This window comes from Orcinus orca, chromosome 11, assembly GCF_937001465.1.
Source record: "Orcinus orca chromosome 11, mOrcOrc1.1, whole genome shotgun sequence".
Taxonomy (NCBI): Eukaryota; Metazoa; Chordata; class Mammalia; order Artiodactyla; family Delphinidae; genus Orcinus; species Orcinus orca.
This window is the reverse complement of record NC_064569.1, coordinates 72,057,841-72,077,494: the sequence shown is the minus strand read 5'-3', so window position 1 is coordinate 72,077,494 and position 19,654 is coordinate 72,057,841. Positions and strand designations below refer to the sequence as shown.

Genomic DNA, 19,654 nt, shown 5'->3' with positions numbered 1-19,654 from the left:
TTCCTGTGCTGGAGCTAACTTGTTCAATGTCAAAGTAACAATAGGGCTTGATGTCTTAGTTTCATCTTATAAGCAGAACTCTTTTTTGTAGAAATAGCTGTTTTCCCTGGGTGGGTCCATTACTCTATATTAATTGAGCCAACTGTATATGAAATATCGAGCCTAATTATTGGGCAGAAAATGGCAAATTATTTTGTCTTTGTTGGGCTGAACATTTATTTGTATCTTAGAGGGAAGTGAGTATGGCATTAAGGAGGAAAGGATGAGGAAGTAATTTTGCAGGTGAGGAATCTGCAAAAGGTTTAGTGTTACTCTGTGATTTTCCTCTGCCACTGGCTGGCCTGATCCAGGGGAGGCTGCAGTTTTAGGCTTGATCACAGAGTGAGAATTTTGCAGAGCATAGTGTCAGACCTAGGATGGACACACACATGAGCAAGAAGCAAAGCGCTATTGTTAAAACCAGGAAGATGTTGGGAACCTTTGTTTCTGCTACTTATCCCGAGCTGACTGATGCTTGGGGGCTCAGAGAGTTTAGCTAACTTAACCTAAGATCACAGACTAATAAATTGTGGAGCCAGGATTTGAATCCAGGAAGCCTAATTCCAGAACCTATGCATATAACCACTCTTGTGTAGGAGGAAGAATTTCTTGGATTTTGTGTGTAGAATAGACTGGAATAGGGAGAGGCTAGAGACAAGGATCCTATTTAGGAAGACTCTAAATATGAAGTTATAGGAATCTGGAAGAGGGTGCATATTTAGGGACTCTGATTTACATAGAGTAGCTGCTTCACAAACAACACTTGAAAAGGTGAATGAGTGAGCTTTTTTCACTACAGGTGCCAGTAAGTGCTGCTGTCACCACCACTTTCTGGGTAGTCATTTTTTTTACTGTACTTCTTTGCTTTGCCCACACATCATTGCTGGCAGAGTCACTGAGTCACAGCTTCCCTGAGGATGATCGCCGCCCCCCACCAACGGCTCAGTCTGCACTCTCCAAACAGATGGAAGGCACCCTGCCCTTTTGCTAGATCCTCAGTCAGCACTGTCACAGCTCTTTATTGCCTTTTCCCATCCTTTCCTTTGCGGGTTCAGCGCTGTTAACTGAAACTTAATTCACTCTTCCTTCATGTTACTTATAACGTCTCAGCAGAAAGTCTCTTCTCTGATAAGTCCTCTTGCCCTTTCTCTCACCCTTTCTTTTGCATTTGGTGCTAAGGACGGCATAGGGGGTTACTGAAAGATAAAAAGAGTCTCTCTTCAGTTTCACAAATGCAATTCTTTTCTGATTTGGTAATATTTAGAACCTGGGAACATTAGCCTACATTCCCAGTCTGTGCTCCCCGCTGCCTAAATCCTCATGCTAGAAAAGCAGTCAGCAAACTTAAAACCCACGATTGCTCTAAGTAGGTCTAAGCAAGTCCCATATTTCATCGGCAGTTGGAAATGGAGAACAAAGGAAGGAAAGGAAAAGTGGTAGGACAAAGGGAATGGGGTGAAGAAGAAAGAGGAAAGTGTGGAGAAAGCTTGCTTGTACTAAAAGCATGCATTCTTATCTTCAAGATGTTCACTTAAGGCCATTTTTTTTTTCTTATGTGGTAGAAGCTGATGTCACTTTCTGGGGATAAAATGGTAGGATATCTTTGAAAGTAATTTTTACAGGAATGAACAATTTTGTAAAATTTCTGACACAGGCTTGTATAACCAAAATGAATTTTTTTAAAAAAGGATGGTTTAATGTGAAAAATCTATTTCTGGTAGGTATTATGCCTCTCATAACGTGGTCATCTTTTAAATGACAGTCATTAAAGTGCAGTGGGGCTGCGCATGAGCGGTAGCCAGCAGCATTGGAAAGATGGGAAAAGAAGAGGAAAAAAAAAAAAACAAAACGATCACTTTGGTTCCAGAAAACCTCCTAAAAAGAGGAAGGCGTATCAGGCCCTCAAAGCCACCCAAGAGAGGCAGGCACTTTTGCAAGAAAAGGAGCAGAGGAAATGAAAAGAGTTCCAGTTTAAGTGACTAGAATGGTTCCTAAATGATTCCTGGCAGCAACTACATGACAGGGTGCACCTTAGATGGTTAGAAGGGAAACCCCATGGCTTGAAAGTGCCAGATAAACCTTTCTTGGCCTTTGTTGTAGGCATCCAAAGGATTAATGTGGTGAGTTTACTGGTGCAGAGTACCATTGCAAGACTTTGCCTAAGTAAGATTTTCAGTGGTATCTTTGTGTAAGTAAACCCTCATACCATAAAAACGCTTTGGTATAGTGGACTCTTATGTGGCCTGGGGAATTTGCAAATCTAAAGTCTGTTTGGGAACTCAGTTTGAAACACGGACAAGCCAAGGTCAAGAATAAAATCATCCCTCTAACAGACAACACAGTGATTGAGGAGCACCTGGGGAAGTTTGGTGTCATTTGCTTGGAAGACTTCATTCATGAAATTGCCTTCCCAGGGAAGAATTTTCAGGCGATCTCAGGGTTCTTGTGCCCTTTCCAACTCTCAGTGGCCCATCACACTACCAAGAATAGGGTGGGCTTCCTCAAGCAAGTGAGCTCACCTGGTTATGGAGGCAAACACATCAATTGGCTCATCCAGCAGCTGAACTAAACTTGGAATCTCTGAAAGTACAAGTGCATTGCAAGAATGTGTTTTTGTTTTATGTAATTGTTACCCAGTATCTTCAAAGAAGGTTATTTTCTGCTATATCTTCAGAAACTGGAGGGGAAGTGTCAGGGAAAAGATGGCAATGTTCACAGCAGGCACTTTTCATCCCACCCCAGTTCCAAGGAAAAGTTCCTGTGTATTTTCCACATTAGCCACCATGCACCTCTGAAACCAGCAAAGGACTCATGCCATGGAGGAGGGAGTCCTGTTTTGTCATATCTTCTTTCCTGGGCTTTAATGTTGGTGAATGAATACCCAAGCATGAATACAAGACAGCAGTGGACCAAGCCCAGGGACATACTTGAACGTGGGGATTCCTATGGCCTTGTTTTGGGAAGAACTTGAAATACAATTAGAAAGAAGTGCACACACACATAAAAATTATGACAGTTAACCTGGAACAAATATTCAGGAAGGCTGAAGTGAAGTCTATGAAATCATGAATGGTGTAGCTTCATAATAAACAATAGCTCAGTTTCATAGATATTTATTTAGTTTATGGATTTCAACTCATGTACTAAGCCCTGAGAATACAGAGATAAAAGAGACACAGTCCTGCAGTGAACTGGGGACTCATACAGTAATTCATGTAGAACAGAGGTAGTGGTGGGCTTCCTAAATGATGTGAAGGATGTAGTAAGTCTTGAGTGAGTAGATCTTCAGAAGAGAACATTGCAGTCAGAAGAAAGGAAGGGCCTCTGAGGAACTATGAGAATTGATAGAGCTTAAAACATGAAGCAGAGAGTGATGGGCAATGAGAGTTGAGAAGTAAGAACACCTTGCTACTTTTACATGGCAATTAGGACATTTAAAGATTATATTATTCCACGGAAAGGCTCACGTTCCAGTGGTGCTGGGAAAACTGAATAACTACATGTAAAAGAATGAAATTAGAACATTATCTAATACCATATACAAAAGTAAACTCAATATGGATTAAAGACCTAAATGTAAGACTGGATACTATAAAGCTCTTTGAGGAAAACATAGGCAGGTACCTCTTTGATATAAATTGCAGCAATATTTTTTTGGATCTGCTCCTAGAGTAATGAAAATAAAATCAGAAATAAACAAATGGGACCTAATTAAATTTAAAAGCTTTTACACAGCAAAGGAAACCAAAAACTAAACAAAAAGACAACCTACAGAATGGGAGAAAATATTTGCAAATGATGCAACTGATAAGTGATTTATTTCCAAAATATACAAACAGTTCATACAGCTCAATATATAAAAAAAAAACCCAATCAAAAAATGGGCAAAAGACCTAAATAGGTATTTTTCCAAAGAAGATATATAGATGGTCAACAGGCACGTGAAAAGATGCTCAACATCACTAATTAGTGGAGAAATGCAAATCAAAACCACGATGAGCTATCACTTTACACTGGTCAGAATGGCCATCATCAAAAAATCTACAAGTAATAAATGCTGGAGAGGGTGTGGAGGAAAGGGAACCCTCCTACACCGTTGGTGGGAATGTAAATTAGTGTAGCCACTATGGAGAACAGTACAAAGGTTCCTTAAAAAACTAAAAATAGAGTTACCATATGATCCAGCAATCCCATTTCTGGGCATATATCCGGAGAAAACTCTAACCCGAAAAGATACATGCACCGCAATGATCATAGCAGCACTATTTACAATAGCCAAGACATGGAAGCAATTTAAATGTCCACAAATAGATGAATGGGTAAAGAAGATGTGTATATTCCAATATACAATGGAATATTACTCATAAAAAGGAATGAAATAATGCTATTTGCAGCAACATGGATGGACCTAGAGATTATCACACCAAGTGAAGTAAGTCAGACAGAGAAAGACAAAATCAGATAAGATCACTTATATGTGGAATATAAAAAAATGATACAAATGAACTCATTTACAAAACAGAAATAGACTCACAGACATAGAAAACAAACTTATGGTCACCAAAGGGGAAAGGAGGGGAGGGAGAAATTTAGAATTTGGAATTAACAGATACACACTACTATATATAAAATAGATAAACAACAGGAACCTACTGTATAGCACTGGGAACTATATTTAGTATTTTGTAATAACCTGAGATGGAAAAGAAGCTGGGAGAGAATAGATATATGTATGTATAACTGAATCACTTTTCTGTACACCTGAAACAGTGTAATTCAACTATATGTCAATTTAAAAAAATTTTAAATGAATAAGATCAATAAAAAATCATATTTCAGATAAACCCTAGAAGATTAATAATAAATTATCTGCATGCTATAGCACATGTTTGATGCCATTCTCAGCATATGGTTATTTCCTATATTCTTACATGTAAATGGTGTGAGTCTTGCTCATTTAAATACTTAACTATGTGTGCAGTATTTGTACGTCAGAAAACACAAGAGATGTATCAGAGTAGTATATACTTAAGTATTAAATACAGGGCACAAAAACAGCTTCTTATGAATTCAAAGGAAGGAGAAAACCTTTGTAGGTTGAGTGACACCCTGTGGTTTGTCTTCCTCTTTTCACTCCTTTCCCCCTCTTCCCTTTCTTTCTTTCCTTCCACAATTAAGTACTGGTCTCTGTGTGCCAGGATGTATGCCAAGAACTGGGAATATAGTGGTTAGCAGAAATAGATGGCTATTAAACAATTCTCCCCCAAACATAATTATAATAATCATGTGTTCTCAAGAAAGCATACACCATAAAAGGGCATAAACAAGGCTGAATGCCACAAAGGAAATCTTCCTGAAGAGTTTGTTAAACTCACACCTGAAGCATAATGAGAAGACAGAACGGATTCCTGAAGGAGGAGTAGGTGTAGACAGATGGTCAGGAGCAGGGGAGGACATGTGAGCCTCACGAAATGAAGTGACGAAAGACAAGGACAGGAGAACTCCCAACGGACAGCTCAGAGGATTCATCTGATCCATAATGAGAGCATCAGTTGCTACACTATTCCTTCTTCAGTTAATCTATATGAAAACCTTTTCTGACACCATTAAAATCCATCCTTTCTTCATATCCTACTTTTTATTTGATTGTTTTCTGTAGGACTTACAGGCTTTCTATTTTTTCTTTTCTCATGCTCCTTTATCAGGTAATTAATTTAGACCACACTCATTTAGAACTTATTTCGACACAATTTAGTTCAAAAAAGATTGCTGTATACTTGGAAGAAACACAAATACATTTCTTTCCATTTCTTCTGTATTTTATCTTTTAATTCAGATATATCTCACACCTAATTAGGCTGCACTGAAGCTCCTGAAACAACTTTGACCGTTTTAATATGGCAAGTTCCATGGCAACCCTTTCCGATCACCACTGCAAGTGTGGCTATAAGACCGTTTCTTACTGGACGCCTTGGCTAGTTGGGGCCAAGGATTTGGACATAACCTTGTTGCTACTGCTGGCAGCTGTCCAGGCCCAAATATCTTGATGTTGATATTTCTCCCCTTCTATATTTAACAGATGGGCTTATTGAACTTCCTTCAGTGCTCACTAGCCAATGATCAGCAAGCTGAATATGATAGGCCTGGGGTGAATCATAACAGCTATTCTGAGGTTGCAGGATTCTTCCTTGCCCAAACCCAAGACGCAACTTTGTTGGGAAAAAAATCACAGAGCCAAGATTACTGATTGAGAACTCAGAAACCTCAAGTAGGCACTCAGAGCTGCTCAGGAATCAAATTATGTTTCTCCATCTCTGTGGGATGACTGTACCATATCATCTCCTTTTTCCTCAAACCTCCCACACATCCTCCTCCTACTGATGACCCAGACTCATATACTTCATTGAGAAAATAGAAGTCATTGAAAATGAACTCATCTTCCCACCACAAAACCTGCCAATTTGGTGCATTTGCATCCCAATTCTCCTCCCTCCACAATGAAGGAAGTGCTCCTTCTGTAAAAAGAAGGGATATTTTTCTACTTTTGCTCTGGATCCCACTACCTCTTGCGTTATCAAAGGCTTTGCTCCTTGAGTTATTCATGCTTTCCCTCAGCAGTAACATCTCACTGTTCATTTAATTATCCCCTTTATCGTACAAGCATGCTGTACTATTTCCTCCTAAGACTTTGTTTTTTACACATAACCATACATACTGTTTCAGTTCCTGCCTTATTTTCTGTTCTCCTTTGAACCAAACTCCAAATATATAACTGAACAAACTGCTTCTACCTCCTCATCTTTCTTCCACTCTTCAACCAAGCCCAATGTGCTTCTACATCTCTTCTACCTGGAAACCCTTCTGGTAAGGTCAGCAACAACCTTCAGGTTGTCAAATCCAGTGAACTTCTTCCCTGCTCATCTTCCTTGGCTTCTCAGCAATATTTGTCAAAGTTGACATTCTACTTGCTTGAAGCATGCTTATCTCTTGGTTTCCAGGATCATTTTCCTAATTTCCTTCTACTTCTCAATCTTCTCTGTTGGGTTCGCTTCTTAAATGTTGGCATTTCTCAGAGGTTGTCCTAGGTCTTTATCTTATCTTTTGTCTAAATTTTCATCTTACTTATATCATTCATTTCCACTGTTTTAAATGTTATGTGTTGAGTTGTGGTAACTTATTTCTTGCTTCTTCATTTGTATAAATTATGAACGTCACATATTCAAATGCCCCAAGCAGAACACTGAGCTCCTTTGTTCTCGTTTGACTTAAGCAACTCTTTATCCAGTTGATCAAGACAAAACTGAAGATCCATTCTTTTTCTTTTTAAAAATTTGAGGTGAAAAGCACATAACACAAAATGAACAATTTTAAAGTGAAAAATTCAGTACTTACTATGACTTAGTCACTGTTCTATTGGTTTCCCATGAAATAATTCATTTAAACCTCAAAACGGTGCAGTAGATACTATTATTATTGCTCTTTGCAGGTGAGGAAACAAAGCAATTTGCTCAAGGTCACCAGCGAATACATGACTTCTCAGTGACTTCTTCCCTCAGGCATTTGAACTCATTGAATTTCCTCCTGCTTTCAGGGTCTACACACATCCTCCTCCCTCAGCTGAAAACATCCGTTCCTCCTTCCATCCTTCATGTCTCAGCTTAAATGACAACTTCTCTGGGTGCCTATTTCTGCAGTAAGTATCCTTTCCTGTGATTCATCTCTCTTTTTCTTTTTTAATGCTCAAAGCTGTTATTTCAACTTGTAATTATGGTGTTTTTTATTGCTTTATTTGGTTGGTTTTTGCTTGTTAAACCTCTAGAATATAAGCCTCTTGAGGTCAAGGACTATGTTTCATTTATTTGTTTGTCCTTGTTATAATTATTATACCCCCTGAATTTTTCACAGTTGCTGGTACAGGTTGGATTAATGAATGAATGGCTCCATTTCTATATTTTATGTGGGGAAAAAGGAGTTGAATTACCTAGACTTTTATTTTGGTCTTTGAGTAGTTCTGTATCCCTTCCTCCTGTCTTCTCACTACCTACTCAGTGGAGAAAAGAAAAAGAAACTGCCCTCAGTTCCAGATGTTGCTAAATAATTTTCAACTTTATTGCTCTGGGCAGGCTCTGGTTGAATTCCTCACTTGATTCCAGGGAAGATTAAGCAGAACTTGTCCAAACAAAATACAGCCTAGCAACATCTGGTCTCTTCGTGGTGTGGTTTGAAGTTCTTGCTGGTTGGTGGCTCCTTGTTTCCCCTCCATGTCTCTACTCATTTTTTTTAAGTAACAACACTTGGAGTTATTAAAGCAGACACCTGGCACATTGGTCAGGCAGTACCGCTTTACCTTATAATCAGTGCATCATTGAGATGAAAATAACACCATGCCACAGTGTGACAATTATAAGACTGCAGGAAGCAAGACAATACCCAGCCTGTGATGACAACCCACATTCTGCCAACACTATAGAAAATGAGTCCGCAAATTGCTTACTCCAAGCTCTCCCACATGAGTCTGTTCCCCCCACAATATTTGCGTCTTAATTCAGAGAGAATGCCCCCAGGAAGATGAAGAGGTAGAGCTCTGTGAAGTGTCCTGACATGTGGCTTTCTGCTACACATTGATCTTAAACTTACACAGCTGCTGTCCCTTAGGATAATCAGGAAAATAGAGGGCTCAGAAGTCATGACAGCTGTCTTTTACTGACTGCTAGAGGATTTACGTGCAACTTTCACCATCTCGCAAAGTAGGAATTACATTTCTGTCTTCATGTCAGATAACGAAACTGAAGATTCAAGATACTAGCCAACTTGTCCTTTGCCATTTGACTAGGAAGTGGAAAAGCTAGAATTCTAACCTATGTCTGAATGACTGTCAAGCCACAGTGATACCTGGATACCACACTGCTTTCGAGATTAAAGACTATTAATTATAAATAACTTAAATACTAAGTAAATATATATATTAGTAAAAGTTAAACCTCAAGGTGGGATGCATTGCATATCATTAGCAATAGTCTGCTGTGTCTTTAAAACATATTTGAGTTCTTGGTTAATTATTTTAATCATGATATTAATAACATGTATTGATTGAGGGGTTCCCCGGTCCCGGGTGCAGTGCTATTGGTATTATCTTCTTTCCCTTTATAAAAACTCTATGAGAGGAATACTGTGATTATCTTTATCCTATAGAAGAGAAAGCTGAGGTTAGAGAGGTTAGTTAGCTCAACCAGCTATAAAGTGGCAGAGGCTGGAGAGTTGAACTCCCAAACCATGCTCATAACCATGTTAACTGGCCTTCCATGCATTAACTGTGATCATGCAGCTTTCCACCTGTTCCTAGCATTTAAGCAGATGTTATCTGTAGATTCTGCCAGAGTCAACACTGATGGTTCTGCAACTTCTTGTCACAGTCCCAAGAACTAATTATACGTCTTTCACGGAGCCATCGCAATGGCATGGATTAGTTGAAGGCATGAGATTCTGGATAATTTACTACAGTCGTGGAATATCTATTGGGTGTGATGCATAGTGCAAGGAGCAATTCATTGACAGACGGAAAAGATGTGGAAATTATGTACCCTATTCTCAAGCAGTTTAGTCAGAAAAAAATTTTAAGTGTAAAAGACCTGGTTGAATAATTGAATAGCAAGAATTTAATTTCAAAGGAGTTATAGTACTGGTCCAATGAGTAAAGGTCTATTGAGTGCAAAAAATCTACATTCTAGGAGCTGGCACATGGGTTTTGATCAGGCGTCTGAAAATGGTAAGATACAGATTATTAGAGACGGAAGAAAAGTTGGGGAGGAAGCCAAGCATAAATAAGAGCACAGATGCAGGATGTAGCAACTTGGTTGGCAAGCGATGGGCATGACTAGAACCGGAATCCAGGATAGAGAGCCAGTGGGGGGAAGGGCAGGTCTTTGGACAAGCTGGCATGACCTCAGAGTGCTCAGAGGGACTCTGTTCTTTAAATGACCCCAAGTATTGTTCAGGCTATCTTGTTTGTCACTGCCTCTCTTTGACTTTCTGTTTGTCTCCTTAAACATGAAACAATTTCCTTCTCTGGCCTCATACAAGTGACTTATATAAAACCTATAGCCTTCACTGCCAGCCACTAATTAATTATCTTGCAGGTATGCCTTCCCAGGTTCAAAGGAGCCTATGCATAAAAATTGCTACATTTTCTACTTATGGAAATATCATGTAATATCAACCAGACACTATTCATCAGCACTTGAGCAATCAACACACTTTTACCAAGTTCCTTGATGTGCAGGGTATGGGTCTAGGCACTGTTCCTAAAAATTAGGTGTTTTATTAAAAGCACTTGCAATGATTCAGAAATTTTTCTTTGATATCAAAAGAGCTGAGCGAAATCTTTGGGGTTTGTTAAAAATGATAGAAGTTGGAACTTTTCAGACAGACATTGAATGTGGGTGTTAAGTGGGTTTTCAATGATATTTGATTCATCAAATTTATCTTGCTGTTATTCTGAGTTATTATTTTTGCCTTTAAAGTAGAATATTTGGAATGGGGGAACACTTCCTTTATTTTTTAGAATGTTTTCAGTTTCCTGAAAATAGATATAATGAAGGAGAGAAAAGAACAAATGGCAATGCTTTGGATAAGTCATGGCATGACTACTTTATAATGTCAAAACAGCTAAATATATTTTCCCTTATGATGTGTAGGGGGACATTCAGCCCAGCAAGCATGTGTAACATTTTCATATTCAAATCCAGCTACCATTGTACCAAGTAGTTCACTCTTTTTTTTTTTTTTTTTTTTTTTTTGCGGTACGCGGGCCTCTCACACTGCTGTGGCCTCTTCCGCTGCGGAGCACAGGCTCCGGACGTGCAGGCCCAGCGGCCATGGCTCACGGTCCCAGCCGCTCCGCAGCATGTGAGATCCTCGCGGACCGGGGCACGAACCCGTGTCCCCTGCATTGGCAGGCGGACTCTCAACCACTGCGCCACCAGGGAAGCCCTAAGTAGTTCACTCTTAAATGCCCCCACCCCAATCTCAATCACTGGCCCACGTTAATTTGTGCAATAACTAAGAGGAAGCTTCTGCCTGGGCTCAGATCCCAGTTCTGCTACTCACTAACATATCTCATAGGGCTGTTCTGAGGATTAAATGAATCAATATACATAAAAGCTGCCTAATATAAGCAATATATGTTAGCTGACAGTAATAATTAAAATAAAAATAAAGGAAAATGAGCTTGTTAGCTCTGTGACTATAATAATACTAACATTGTCTTTGTAATACTGATACTGTTTGAGATGAAATTTATAATCTATTAAGCATTGTGCCTATTTTACATCTCATTTAATCCTCACAATGAAGCCATCCATGAGTTGGTGTCATTACTACTTCCCTTAACTTACAGTTGGGGGTCAAGTGACTCGCCTAGGGTCACACAGGTTGGGAGTGATAGAGCAGAATTGGAAACTAAGGCAGTATGATTCCAGAACTTTTACCTTTAGTCACTCTGCTGCACTGTCTTTGCATAATTATTCTCAGTTATGAAGCCAGTTCCTAAAATCCAATTAGTCATCCTGCAAGTTTTCTATCTTCTCTAGGTAGCCTCAGAACCCAGTACTATCAACTCCCTCTGTAAGGTACTCATATACTTCCGCTGGGCTGAGATTACTTTGGTTGACTTTTGTTAGAAATCACATTCCAAAGATACCCAATAACTTTACCTTTATCTAGAGATTCAAATTAAATATGAGTTGTACTTTTATAATATTCCAAAATGTTTGCATATAGCCCTATGTGGTAGGTACCATTATTCTCATTTATGGATGAAAACCTGAGGCTCAGAAAAACTAGATAACTTTCCCAAAGTCTCATAATGAGTATGAATCAGAAAGCTCTTGATTTCTGGTCTAGTGTTCTTTCCATTAGTGATGTGACTAAGTTAGAGTCAAGATTCTTTTTTTCCTTACTAGCATAATTTGGGGTGTCTAGATTGCCCTCATTTCATAGCAACACAATTATAAAGATGAACTTTGAATCGATCATCCCCTGGGTTTGTTTAAAAAGGTAAAGGCCATGCTTAGCTTCTATTCTGCTGTGCATGTTTGAGAGCTCTGCTGTCTTTCTGTGAAATTTACATGCATGCTGTGAAGTGATCTTTGTGTTCATGCTCTTGGACTGTGTTTCCCACCTACTTGCAGGATGATGAAACTGGACAGCTGCTTCCTGGGGGCAAGGTGAAGATGTAGATAATAGGCAGTCCCTTCCAACCACTGGAGAGGAGTTCTACCGTAAGACCCAAAGACCCCTCAGCCTTCTGTTCCACCGATGGCTTCTCAATGATCTGTTTGCACATTCTTTTCCTGCTTGGTAATTAGCACCAGCTGTCTCAACTTAAAAGGAAGGAATCCCTTTGAAATCCTCCCTATCCTCCGTGAAATGTGCTACTGAAACGTGCTAATTAGTAACTGGACTTAGGACAACACAGACATGTGTTTCCTGTGAGTACTGTAGAAGGAAAAGGAGGAATACGAACATCTGTTTGGTTGCATATGTGTGTGTATGCTTTTCTAATTTTCAAAATGACATTTTTAATGAAAATCTATCTGCTCAAATGGGATTGGGAGCCAGTAGCTAAGGCCCAGGCCCCCCATGCGTTGATTGTTCTCCCTTCAATTGCAGTCTCTGCTCAAGCTTGTCAGTATCTCCACATGCAGAGAGCAGGGCCAGTGGAGCCTTCCCTCTGTGCCTCAGCAAATTGACTTCCCTGTCAACATCCCCTTGCCCTTCACCAGAGTATCAGGAATCATGGGGCTCCAGGGAAATAAAAAAATAACTCCTCTTCCTTTGGGGACTGCTGTCCCAAAGTACACTGATAGCCAAGTGGGGTCTGTCACGATTAGTGCATCCCAGTATTTGAGGAGAGAGCCTAGAAACATAATGTAGCATTGTGTTAAATGCACTTTGCTCAAAATGGAGGAGCCACTGGTTTGCCAGTTCAAACTATGATTGAAAATCTGCGTCTTCACAAATGACTTGAGCAGCAAGTTCCAGGGTTTCAAACTTCCTTGCTGGTCTGGGGGCAAGAGCTGCTCATGACGCGGATGGGAAGCTGGTTGTTTTTATGGGAGCACTTGGGGATTTATTGACAGGATGAAGGGAGCTCACAGGAGGCTTAGAAAAAGGGTGGGTAGCATTTTCTAACTTAGAAAAAGGGTGGGTAGCATTTTCTAACTCCAAGGTCATTCCCTTGGAACAGGGAACAGGTTCCCTTGGAACCTAAATTTGATAGGTTGAACTTAGGTCACATCACTTCCACCTGGTCGTAAGGTGGGATGGGGACAGTCATCAGAAGATCTGCCCTGTTGATGGGAAGCTCAGTCTGGAGGTTGTTGTTCTTTTCAAAATCACATATGGTGGTGGAAGTCAGGTTATTCTTGGCAACAAAATTTGATAAATAACTACTACAGAGGCCTACTGAAGGACGATTCTGTTAGTCCGCTGTGCATCAATTGTGGTTAGATGCAGTCTTGTGTGGCCAATGCTGTGCGAGACCTGCCCTGTTAATCTGAACATCCGGCCTAAGTGGCCTTGCTCTGGGAAGTCAGTCAATGACTGGGAGTCTCCTGCTACACCCCAGGGTACAGCAAGCCTCATTCCAAGGACTCCGTACCTCATGTGCATTAGGTCTATGTTAGCTCTTTGATTACCCACCTGGCTCTGCCCCATGCCCTTGACCCATTCCCAGACATCCTGCCCTTGACACCTGTGGGCTCTTGGGCTTTGGCCTGGCTGCCTGGCTTCTCTGAATATGGGATTTCAGGCTCTCTCCAGCTGGGTAGGTCAGATAAGAACGTCAGGGTGCTATTTTTTCTCCTACATGTTTGCTCTTCTAACTGCACCAGGCTTTGCTATTTGGACTCCTACAGCCGTAAAAGACATCACCATTCTTTTTCTTTCCTGCATCTGTTTAGAGGCAAAGGGAAGAAGTGAGAATAAAAATATCATCGTGTGTTTCTTTTGGAGACAGAACAGATTGACACAAGTGATGTGAGTGCTCCAAACCCAATGCTGGCTTAACTCTCCAGCTTTAAATCTGTAATGATCTCTGCAGCCTTCCAAATTAAGTTCAAGTCACTAGGCAGGCAGGGGCGTCTCTGATGTCTTTGTCTCCCATTCTAGGCCTGAGCTTTGCTAAGCTACATTTAGTTTCCCTGGCAAGCTGTGCTTTCTTCCATCTTCATCCCTCACACTTAGGAGGTTTACCTCCCTATTTGTAGGGCTGAGGGCCTGAGTACAAATGGAGGCCACAGGCCATATTTCCAAATTCTTCAAATGTGTAGATTAAGCTAACATGCTGTTATAGAAAATGTGTTCTATCCTTTACCTTTGACAAAAATACGTTTGTAACTACCTAGAAAGCTAGGTTTAGATTTTGAATCCTCAGACTCTTCAGAGTTTCACATCCGAATGTCATAGTGCAGGAGAGAGCTCCCAGCCCCCAGCCCAAAAGCCTTCTCTTCCCACCCCTCGATCTGTCCTGCACGATGTGTTTTCTGTGTGAGTGTATGGACACCCCAGCCTGCACACCCAGGCACCACAGCCACAACCCCTGCACATGGCCATTCCCCAGCATCAAGCACATAAGCAACTTGGCCCTCTCTTAGGAGGGTGGAAGAAGCCACACAGGTTCTGCAAGGGGGCCTGGAGCCACTGGGGCAAGGACTTTGGGGGTCCTGGTTTCGAGAGCATGGTCTAGAATGGAAGGAATGGGAACAGGCTCTGGGTGGGCGTGAGCCCTTGTCCCTGTAGACTCTGTAACCAGAGGGAGGGACACAGCTGGAGGAGTGCTAGAGAACTAGGTCCTATTGCTGGGTCCAAGGGTGAGGCTGGCACATATTTTTCCCTCTGATAGGAGGCCCTTCCCCTAACTTTATCTAACTGAGTCACATCCATCTCTCAGGTACCCTCATACTCCACCTCCTTCCTCCAAAAAGTCTTCTTGATCCTCCCAGGGTGGGGTACATGTTTCAACTAAATTGGCTGTGACACTTACTGTGTGACCCTAAGTGATTTAACCTCTCAGCACCTCAGTTTACCTTCAAGACTGTCATGAGGATGAAAGAGTTAATGTGTGTAGATTTGTAGAGCAGTTCTTGACAGAAAATAAATGTTAACTATTTTAACTATTATTATGTACTCACAGAGCATGCTGTTCTCACTCCTGTAGAACTATCTCCCAATGTATTGTCATTGTGTGTTTTCTCACACCTCTCTCTTGCAGCAGATAATGTGCTTCATGCAAGCAAAGACATAATTGTATTTAATTTTGTATTCCTAACACAAAACCCAATATATGTAACATAGTAGGTGTTCTATAAATGTATACAGAGCTGACGCCTCAAGGCGAGTTGGATTTTACAGGTGGAAATGTTCATGCTGCAGCCTGTGACCTTCTATAGGAAAAATGACTGAGAGGCTGAACTCAACTTCTCAGATCCTTCTGACCCTAGGCTCTTAGAAGATTAGATGCAGATGGTAGAACTGAGCTAGAACTGTGTCACAGGGTGGCATAGAGAAGAAATATTCAAGTGGCAGTCCTACCCAGGGATTAGATATGCTTATACAAGACACCGACCCTATGTCCTGGTAAAGATTTACAATCCAAAACGTTCCTTTATGTAATAGCGTATTTGTCCTCATATGAGCCAAAGGATCAAGCAAGCATTCTTCCAAGGGTTTTGAGACCATGTGTGTCTGGGCATCCATGATCTGAGGAGTATGGTCCTGTTTTCTCTAACTGGACCTGTTTATTCTGATGACTCGCAGATAAACGGAGCTCGGGAAATATGGTCAGGAGAAAGTCTTTAATGATGTTTGCTTGATTGCAATTATGAAACTGCTCTGCAGAGCCTTCCTTCCCCATCATTTACTCAAGTGGTTGCTAAGTAATTTCCGATCTGGTCCCACGATTAGAATGAATGGGCCTGGCTGCTGGTTGGTCATGAAACTGTTCTGTTCATCGTTCATTCATTCACCAGGGGCTGTCCTGTACCATAACTGGATGTAGCAAAATGTTTTGCACAGTGTCGAAAAACAAAAAATGAAAAAAAAAAAATTGAAAATCATCTTGAGTGAATTTACTTTTCCCCTCTTTTGAAGTCCTATTTACTCATTTAGCCATTGCATATAATAAAAGTATGATTTTTTTTAATGTTTAAAGCATGGCAAATAGGACTTTTCAAATTAAAATAAAAACTGAGCATCTAAAGACAAAATGAAGTTTTTCTTTCTCTCATCAAGTCATTATAATTTATGATAAAATAATTATTTTTATTATGACAAACATCTATATAGTGCTTGTAATGTGCTAGGCACTGAGTACTCTGTATATATTGATATTAACTCATTTAATTCTTACAACGATCCTCTGAGGTATGAACTATTCTTCTTATTCTACAAAGGAAAAAACTGAGACATAGAGAATTAGGGATTTTGACAAAGATTATATAATAAGTGGCAAGGTCAGGATCCAAACCCAGCCCACCTGTTTCTAGAGTCTGGTCATTTCACAATTATGCTCTGTGGTGTAAAAAAAATACTTAGAGGCATTTTTCATCTAGAGAGGCCCTATCTAGTTAAAAATAAAATTAATACAGACATCGTGGTACTTACTTTCAGTTTCATGCATATTTCAATTTTTCATTTCTGGGCAACTTGGTCTTGCTGTGATGGAATACATAATATACTGATGTGATACAAGGCTGATTGTGACATGGGTTAGTGAGTTTTCACTAATGGAATTACACCTTAATATATTGAGCACCTGACATTTTGGCCTTTTTAGGATTTGGGACTGACCTCCCCAAATGAGGATTTTTCTGAATGAAACGAAATTGACTGAAGTTGAATGAAGTACTGGGGGAGGTGTGCTCTATGCCCTGAAACCCATATTACTCTGACACTGAGGTCTTGTTTCTATGGCAACAGGTCAGGGCACTTAACTATTGCAGGGCTGACATGATGACAAGATTTGGGTTCTGGGTTTCTCCTACATTCTTCCTTTCCTTCGATTCCCCGCTTCCTGGATATATTCCCTCTTGGATCTGGTCTTATCACAAGTTAATGATAACCAATTGTTACAGGAGGAAAAGAAAAAGTTCAGCAGCCAGTGAACCTTCCTAGAACCTGATAAAAGGAAAAAAGTGGTGTTCCCATTAATTCATGTGACTTTTTCAAAGGGTGCCTTACAAAAGCTTTAAGAGGCTTTTTCTGTTATAGATTATATTTAACCTCGTGCCTGGATTGAGGGTTGGTGGCTCAATGAAAAAATAAAAATAAATAACTTCTTCTCTCTCCCTTATTCGCACCTTTTGCTTAGGTCAATGCTGATAAAAAAGATGGAGTGGGCATATAATGGGGGAATGGAAAGGAAAGGAAAAGGAAAAAACTGAAGGGCTGTCTCTATTATGATGATTATGATAGGACAGCTCAGAAACGGAGTCAACTTTTTCATATTTCTCAAGGTCCATGACGTCTGATATGTTCTGTCTGTCACTTTTCTTGGAGAAAAAATGATTGAGTGATACTTTAAAAAAGAAAGAAAGGGCATACAACAAACACATGAAAGGATGCTCAACATCACTTATCATTAGAGAAATGCAAATCAAAACTACAATGAGGTATCACCTCACACCAGTCAGAATGGCCATCATCAAAAAATCTAGAAACAATAAATGCTGGAGAGGGTGTGGAGAAAAGGGAACCCTCTTGCACTGTTGGTGGGAATGTAAATTGATATAACCACTATGTAGAACAGTATGGAGGTTCCGTAAAAAACTAAAAATAGAACTACCATATGACCCAGCAATCCCACTACTGGACATATACCCTGAGAAAACCATAATTCAAAAAAAGACATGTACCACAATGTTCACTGCAGCACTATTTACAATAGCCAGGACATGGAAGCAACCAAAGTGTCCATTGAAAGAATGGTGGGCTTCCCTGGTGGCGCAGTGGTTGAGAGTCTGCCTGCCGATGCAGGGGACACGGGTTTGTGCCCCGGTCCGGGAAGATCCCACATGCCGCGGAGCAGCTGGGCCCATGAGCCATGGCCGCTGAGCCTGTGCGTCCGGAGCCTGTGCTCCGCTACGGGAGAGGCCACAGCACTGAGAGGGCCACATACCGCAAAAATAAATAAATAAAGAAGAATGGATATAAAAGATGTGGTACAGATACACAATGGAATACTACTCAGCCATAAAAAAGGAACGAAATTGGGTCCTTTTGCAGAAATGTGGATGGACCCAGAGTCTGTCATACAGAGTGAAGTAAGCCAGAAAGAGAAAAACAAATACCGTATGCTAACAAATACATATGGAATCTAAAAAAAAAAAAATGGTTCTGAAGAACCTAGGGGCAGGACAGAAATAAAGATGCAGATGTAGAGAATGGACTTGAGGACACGGGGGGGCGGAAGGGTAAGCTGGGACAAAGTGAGAGAGTAGCATTGACATATATACGCTACCAAATGTAAAATAGATAGCTAGTGTGAAGCAGCCTCATAGCACAGGGAGATCAGCTCGGTGCTTTGTGACCACCTAGAGGGTTGGGATAGGGAGGGTGGGAGGGAGACGTAAGAGGGAGGGGATATGGGGACATATGTATACATATAGCTGATTCGCTTTGTTATACAGCAGAAACTAACACAACATTGTAAAGCAATTATACTCCAATAAAGATGTTAAAAAAAAGAAAAAGAAAGAAAAGACATGGCCAATTGAAAAGAGAAGAGGTATAGATGTTATCTCCGGTTATTCTAGCTATTAATGGAAATGATAATAATGGGAAGCACTTACATAGAGTTAATACGTGCCAGACACTGTTCTAAGTGCTATGCCTGTATTCACTCATGTAATCCCCACATCAAACCTGTGAGGGAAAATGTACTATGATAGTTACAGCTATTTTACAGGTAAAGTATAGAGATGTGAAATAATTTTCCCAGAACTTCAAAACTATTAACTGGTAGTGGGAAGAGGGGAGGGGGGAGGGGCAAGATAGGGGTAGGGGACTAAGAGGTACAAACTACTATGTATAAAATAAATAAGCTACAAGAATATATTGTACAACACAGGGAATATAGCCAATATTTTATAACTATAAATGGAATATAACCTTTAAAAATTGTGAATCGCTATGTTGTACACCTGAAACTTATATAATATTGTATATCAAGTATATCTCAATTTTTAAAAATCTATTAACTGGTAGAGGCAGTTTTCAAACCCAGATAGTCTGATATCAGACCTATGTAGATAACCACTATTCTATGCAGTCTCCTAAAGCCTGATACTTAAATCTTTCTGAATCATTGATTCTATTCTCATATATTGGCTTTGACACCATCTTTTAGCTCTTTAGCTCTGTATCAAAATACACAGCAGTTCTGTTCGTTTATTTTTGTGTGTGTGTGCATGTGTGTCTAAGTTAATTAAAATTATTTTCAAATGGAATTTTGCAATCTCTTTAGAGATAATTGTGAACGACTTGGGATGTCACAAGGACAAGTTTAGGAATCACCTGCACAATATTTGTGTCCACACTTCTGTTAACTTTTAGTTGA

The 19,654-nt window shown here is 40.2% G+C and overlaps 1 long non-coding RNA gene and 1 pseudogene across 1 annotated transcript; one reads left to right on the top strand and one right to left on the bottom strand.

The window, feature by feature from the left end:
• Nucleotides 1-1,854: 1,854 nt before the first annotated feature.
• LOC117198510 (60S ribosomal protein L7-like 1) lies at nt 1,855-2,608 on the top strand (annotated as a pseudogene).
• Nucleotides 2,609-13,236: 10,628 nt separating this feature from the next.
• On the bottom strand, nt 13,237-16,730 carry LOC125960430 (uncharacterized). Its single transcript, XR_007470095.1, has 3 exons — nt 16,702-16,730; nt 15,231-15,321; nt 13,237-13,992 (listed from the first exon to the last, which is right to left on the bottom strand). It is a non-coding gene; the product is annotated as an uncharacterized LOC125960430 (long non-coding RNA).
• Nucleotides 16,731-19,654: the final 2,924 nt, after the last annotated feature.